The sequence below is a fragment of the Pteropus vampyrus genome, unplaced genomic scaffold, assembly GCF_000151845.1.
Source record: "Pteropus vampyrus isolate Shadow unplaced genomic scaffold, Pvam_2.0 Scaffold2, whole genome shotgun sequence".
Taxonomy (NCBI): domain Eukaryota; kingdom Metazoa; phylum Chordata; class Mammalia; order Chiroptera; family Pteropodidae; genus Pteropus; species Pteropus vampyrus.
The window spans coordinates 7569955-7576764 of record NW_011888783.1 but is presented as its reverse complement, the minus strand read 5'-3'; positions in this window follow the sequence as shown (position 1 = coordinate 7576764).

Genomic DNA, 6810 nt, shown 5'->3' with positions numbered 1-6810 from the left:
GGCTCTGTTTTCTGAGGAAACCATATATAAGACAGATGGTTTCATATGTAATCCTAAGAAACAAAGCCTTAGGATTAAGTTCTGGAATTTGATTACTTTTCAGCCAGATTAAAAAAAAAAAAAAAAAAAGGACAATCATTAGCAGTAAAGGAGTGGTAATATCCTCTGGCATGGCAATTTGAAATACGATGCAGGCAAGAGAAAATGCATTTTCTTATTTAGAATTTCTAACATTTGAGAGCTACAAGGGAAAATGAAATTATAAATTATAACTAGGATAGAGGATTTTTTGTTTTTATTTTTGTTTGTTTGTTTTTTGTTCTTAAGTGCCACTGATGCCCTGCAAAGCGTGGTGGGGTTACATAAAAATCAGGATCTGGTCAGCCAACTATGAACTCAAAGCACAGTGTGAATGAAAGTCAAGGTTTCTATAACAGAGACCCTCATCTCCTGCAGCTAGCTGGAGGGCAGACTATGCGGAAAACTGGCTTAAAATCTGATTTTGAGAATTTGTTGATTTGCAAACTCAGGGGCTTCCCGGGTAAAATCAGAAATTTGCCCCATACGTGAAAGGTAAGGAGAGACTGAAGAGAGAGGCAGACCACTCAAGATTGATAAGTGGCAAGTTTAATAAACAGGAGAATTTATATAAGAGTAGAACTCTGCATCCACCTACCAAAACCTTAAAAGTTTATATAGAGTCCTTAACTGGGTAGTCCCATATTCAGTCTAGATGGTCTCAACAACACATTGCTCTCTCAAGCCTGTTTCCCTGAAAACAGATCCCGTTGTGGAAATGGTGGGCAAAACACACATTCTAAGCTCAGAGGAGCAGATAAGGAGCCTCTAATTGCCCAGGTAAAGCTCACGGGTTAACCAGCAGTTATGTCCTCTTGATGACCTCTTCCAACTAACCGAAAAAAGCTGCATTAAAAGGCCCAGTGTTATCATCTATGCAAAAGTAATAGCATTGATAGGGAAAAAGTAGTACCTGAAATAAGGACACCTTAGTGGATGCACTTCAGAATCTTGAAACCCCAGATTTCCATGAACCCTCTAAGCTGTCAAAAGTAGCTTTATTTCTCTTTCTAGAGGATATTAAAGTATCTTTGATTGGAGATCATAAAAAAGTAACATCTGAGGCAGATGACTTGTCTTCCTTAAGTTCCATCCTCAACTCCTATTGCTATTTCTAGAGCAATGATTAGGGCTATGTTAACTAGAACATGATAAGGACATGAAATCAGGGTCTCAGACTTGTCGGGGATGAAGATCTGGGTTACCCGATGAGACAAGTGACTGAAGTCAGCAATTAACTCAAAGATGAAAAATATCTAGAATAGATGGTAGAGGAAGGGGATGGTAAATATCAATTGCATCCCCCCGGAATCAAAACAGCAGCAGTTACTATAGTTCTAATAAACCTCCTAATGCAATTTGTTTTTTAAAGAATTCACTAGCAGTCACCTTGGGAAATCAGTGATAAGATGAAACAAATTTAATGAGAGATATGAATGTATCAGGGCAGTCTCAGGATTCTATCAGTGCTTCGCCTACATCAACCTGACACATCATTTCCATGTGCATCAGCTCAATTTTCAATAGCCCTAACTGCATCTTTGCATCTTTGGCAGAGGGGGCATATCAGTCAAGTTTCAACCAGGAAAGCAGAAGTAGAATCAGTGTGTGTGTGTGTGTGTGTGTGTGTGTGTGTGTGTGTGTGTGTGTGTATTATCCAAACATTGGTTTGGTTTACAAGATTGCAGAAGTTGGCTAAGCAAGTCTGAAATACATATGGTAGGCAGTCAGGAAGGAAAAAACGTAGTAGTTTGGAACACATGAACAAGTGTCAATGCTCTTGTATATAGGCAGCATTTCCTCTCTCAAGGAAGCCTTAGGCCCACATACGATTTAGTCAGGACCAGCTAGATTATGCAAGATAATCTTCATTTAAAGTCAACCGAGAGGCACTTTAATTACATCTGCAAAATCTCTTAACAGCAGTATATAGATTAATGTTTGACTGAATAATTGGGGACTGTAGTCTAGTTCAGTTGACATGTCAAAAACGGCACAACAGAGGGCTTTCTCTAGTGGAAAGAAGACACTGCTCGCTTGTGGGCCAGGCTGGTAGAGCCAGAGAATTATCTGGCTCCTTCCAAACAGCCCTCAACCAATGAGGAATAAGTGTTGGCAGAAAGTACCATAGCTCTCTAGCCTCCTGGGCAAACTAAAGTCCACATGCTATATTGACTCTCCAAGCTCTTGAGCATAGTAGAGTTTTACTTGTTTGAAAATTTACTCTTTACTGATAATTGTCTTCTCACACTTCCTACTCCTCTATTGGTTTATCTTCTAATCATCTTCCAAATAAACTATTTCCACTGGAAACCTTGCCTTTAGGTTTACTCTGAGGGAGGGCAAATGAAGACAAGTAATATATTACATTACTTTTTAAACACAGTCAAGAAAATATCATGTCTAAGTTTTCTTACATCATTATATTTATTTACTTATTTATTAGTAGCTTTCTTAAAAGAAAAAAATAGTTTGGCAATGTAGAGATAACAATTAGGAATTTTTGAAAAGATTTTAAATCAGAATAATATAAATTTCTAATGCAAACATATACTTTATTGTTTATCTTTTCATTATTAATGATATGTCTGTTCTTTTGCTGAGTACCATTGATTTTCTTTGCTGTTATACTCTGAATATATGAGCTTAAGAAGAATATATTTATCAGAAAAAGAGTGTTGAAGGCTAAGCAGGACTTTTTACTGTAAATGCCATATTTAAATATTTATATAGACAATTCAACTTATATATTTCTGTCACATCTATCTACATATTTTTGCTCTCAGAAATATTAAATTAAGGATGAGGGTAGAGTGAGAAGGAATGCAAAGTATAGGGTAATTTGATCTGGATAGCTAATAAAAATTGGTTAATTTTCTACTAATAACTAATATTTCTCTAAACATTTGTTAATAACTGATATTATTCTTCATTTTTCAATATGCAATTTTAATCTGTAATGTAGATTTAATGTCAAGAGCACCTTTACTAAAAGCATTTTTAAATTACATCATAAAGACATTTTTGTTTCCTTAAATTTGAAATCCAGTCTACCTTCTCTGAAAATTACCCTCACCCCCAATCTTCTGCTTTTAATTAAATGTAAGATATTATTATGTATTAACAGAGGATTATAGAAAAATTCAAAACTTCTTTTTAATTCCATTTTCATTATAGTGTCTGCTAAAGTAAAACTAAACCAGTATGACTACAGGTTAGGATATCGAAATAGTACATGTTCAAGATTATTAAAGTATTTCCAGCAAAATGTAGCCATTTCCCTGTATTTACTTTAGTAAATTATGAGTTGTTTAATAGATTTTTTCAGAGTAGGAAATGAAACATTTCTTGGAGCAATTTAATTTGTTCATTAGATAAATATTCTTAATGATGTGATGTTTAGAAAAAATATGTATATATGTTAAAGTTACAGGAAAGATATCATAACCAGTAATATAGATTTTTAAGATTTTTTTTAAAAAGCAACTCTACAGCCTTTGGAACCTTATTCAACTATTCATATGTCTATATATTTTTATTAGAACATCTGCTTCATGAAAATAATAACTTAAATTTGAAAATAACTCAACTGTACACTGTGCCTGAGATTCTTAAGGACAAGTGTGAAATTATTTTATCTTCATTTTCTGGAGCCCTGGACAGCTGACAGAGCCAGTATAGAGAGCATCTGCTGTAGGGGCAAATCCTGGGATACCTGTCAAATTGATTGTGTTCAGAAACAACTGAGACACACACAAAAGAGTTTCTAATCACATTGCATTTAGAACATTGTTCAAATCTAGAAACTATGTAATTTAGAACTAAATAGCTTTGCTGAACATTTTTAATTAACAAATTATTCTATTAGCTTATATATTTATCGCCAGGTGACTGAATGGAATTTCTACTTGGGTTTTATTTCTATATGTCAAGAAATTTTTGAATAAATAAGTGACACATTTATATATTACTTCTGATTTCACAAACTGCCACATCAAGATCATTCTACTATGCTAAATTCTCTTTTTAAAAGTACATGGTTTTGTCTATACAATTACACTATTTTCAGTGACTAAAAATCATGGATATCTTATAAGATAACTGATTTTTTAGAGAATATAAGTGATTTGAGCATTATAAAATTCTTGATAAATTCAAGTATACTCCATTTTTTTCAAGTGTATGTGTATTTTTTCAGCTTATACCATTGTTATTTCTTCCTTTTATTAGAGCTCTTCACATTACTGTTTGAAAATAGTGGTTCACAGACTATTAGATGAAACCTAAAGTGTGCTAAATTGTAGCTGATTCTTGTTTTTGTTATTACATTTGTTGCTGACTAAATGCCTGGAAAGAAGAAAAAGTCAATGTAAAAAGCTTGCAATAAATTTAAGATGATTAATTAACAAGTATGATTAGAAATCCCCCCACCCCAAAATACAATAAATGTGAAGCATCCCAGACTGATGACAGCAAGAAATACAATTAGTACTTTTTTTCCTCCATTCTTTCTTCACCCAGTGCTAGTTGGAACCACTAACAAGTAGATGATGAAAAGATTCAGAATATACCACTGTGGCATGAAAATTATTTTAAGTTGAACACATTTGAGAATTAAAAGATGCAAAAAGAGGCTTTGTCTGAACACTATCTGCCTAAAATCGGAGCCTTCCAAAAACGTTTAACTTCTGTAAAATTCCCTTCAAGAGAAATCAGCTCCTATCACTGAAAAGGAGAAGTTGTCCCCTGGATAAGAAATCACATAAACAGATATGATCACAACACTTTTATAGCCCCATATAAATTCCTAACGTTCCATTTACCTTTCCTAAAAGTCATTTGTCGCTCTCTTAAGTGACCTTTCTCCCGTGCCCTTCCTCTATTAAGATGCTATACAAACTAAATTCTAGCGCCACTTTTATGAGCTACTTTGTGAGCTTCCATTAACCCATAAGAATAAACTTTGTCCTTCCTCCTGTTAATCTGTCTTTTATCAGTTTAATTTATGGGCCCCGATCACTAATTTTAAGTGAGTAAAAGAAAAGTTTTTTCTCCCCAACAACAATAACAATGAAGTAATTAATCCTATATAAAACTCTACTTTTTTTTCTTGATTTTTCTCTCACTTTATGGTCAACTTCCCAATTTAATATGCTTAAAGAGTGAGCTTTAAAAAAAATTCTTTCTTTCTCAACACGTTGCTTGCTTAATTGCCATCCTAAAATCTGTTATAGCAATAATATTGAGAATTCTGAATTATGGAGTTAAGTAATTTTGTGACATCTGCTGGGAGCTTGCTTTTCACTGACCTCACCTGCAGTGAAATGAAGGACTTAGTAGGACTATATTTCCACAGATTACTGTGGGAGCCACATCCAGTGCCTGAGCATGCAAGTAATGAGAATGGAAGACAAAAGCAATGAAATTCACATTTGTTCTCCTCTAGGGCCCATGCTCGTCTTGACACAGATGTGAATAACTTACAAGCATTTATATTTTGTGTATATACATGCAGGATGATATAGTCACTATTGGGACCAGAGCTGAATGAAGCAAATGATTTCTAAAACATTATTCGATAGTCCTAAATAGGCTCAATATTTAAAATATTATTTTCTATTAAATTAATAAAAACATGTATCATCTACTAATATACTTAAGCATTAACACAAATAACATAGGAACTATTTCTTCACATTTGGCTTAATCAGTCTTTCAGATTTATTGTAAAAGTGATATTTTTAACCTGTAGGTAGCTAATCTATATTTACAATTCATCTGCACTGATCATCGTCACATCATTGATGTTACCCGCTAGGGTATAGTATCACATTATAAAAAATGACAAGTAGCTCAAATTCCCCTTGCAAATACATGCCCCATTTCTTCTGGCTAAGGAAAATGACAGCAATCGCCAGTGTGGTTATAGTTGTTGTACTTATTGCTTAAGGTGATATTCTCTATTACTTTTGCATTTTCTGTGTGGACAGGTAGGAGATTATCTAGTCAGGATACCTTGGGGAAATTCTTTTTTTTTTTAAATTCGTGTAATGTGAGTGGAGGGAAGAGAGGGCAGAACAATGATTTTGAGTGTTGCATTTGCAACATGCGTCTACAAAAAAATTTCATGAATCTGATTAAACTCCTAATTTAACATTGTCTTATACTGAGTTTTCAGAAATCACCAAAATGACCACAAATTATATTTCATATTTGTAAATGTTAGTTATTATTGTTACAGTATTACCTAATAGGACTTGTATTTAGAAAGACTCTGAAAGTAAACAGATACAAAGTTTGAATTTTTATGCATAAATTATTAAATGTGGTAATAAATATATAATTAATAATTCTCTTTCTATGAAAATAAATAGAACAATTGAAATATTTGAATAACATGTCCATTTCATAAGTTAGTATATCAAAATTACTTGGGAAGTCCTCTTTTGAAAAGTTGTTACCTATGAGCTGAGGAATAGCATAAGATAGTGATTCTTAAACTTAAATGTGCATTAATAAGTGCTTATTAAAACATGGATCGCTGAATCCATTCAGTGGGTCTTGGGTTAGGGTCCAAAAATTTGCATTTTAAATCAGTTTCCAAGTGATGCCGAGGTTACTGGTCTGAAGACAATCTTCGAACTATTGGCATAAAATATACACAAAAAATATGTACAGATGATTCTGATTCTATCAACACTCCCACAGATAAAGTTAATTTAGACTTATGAA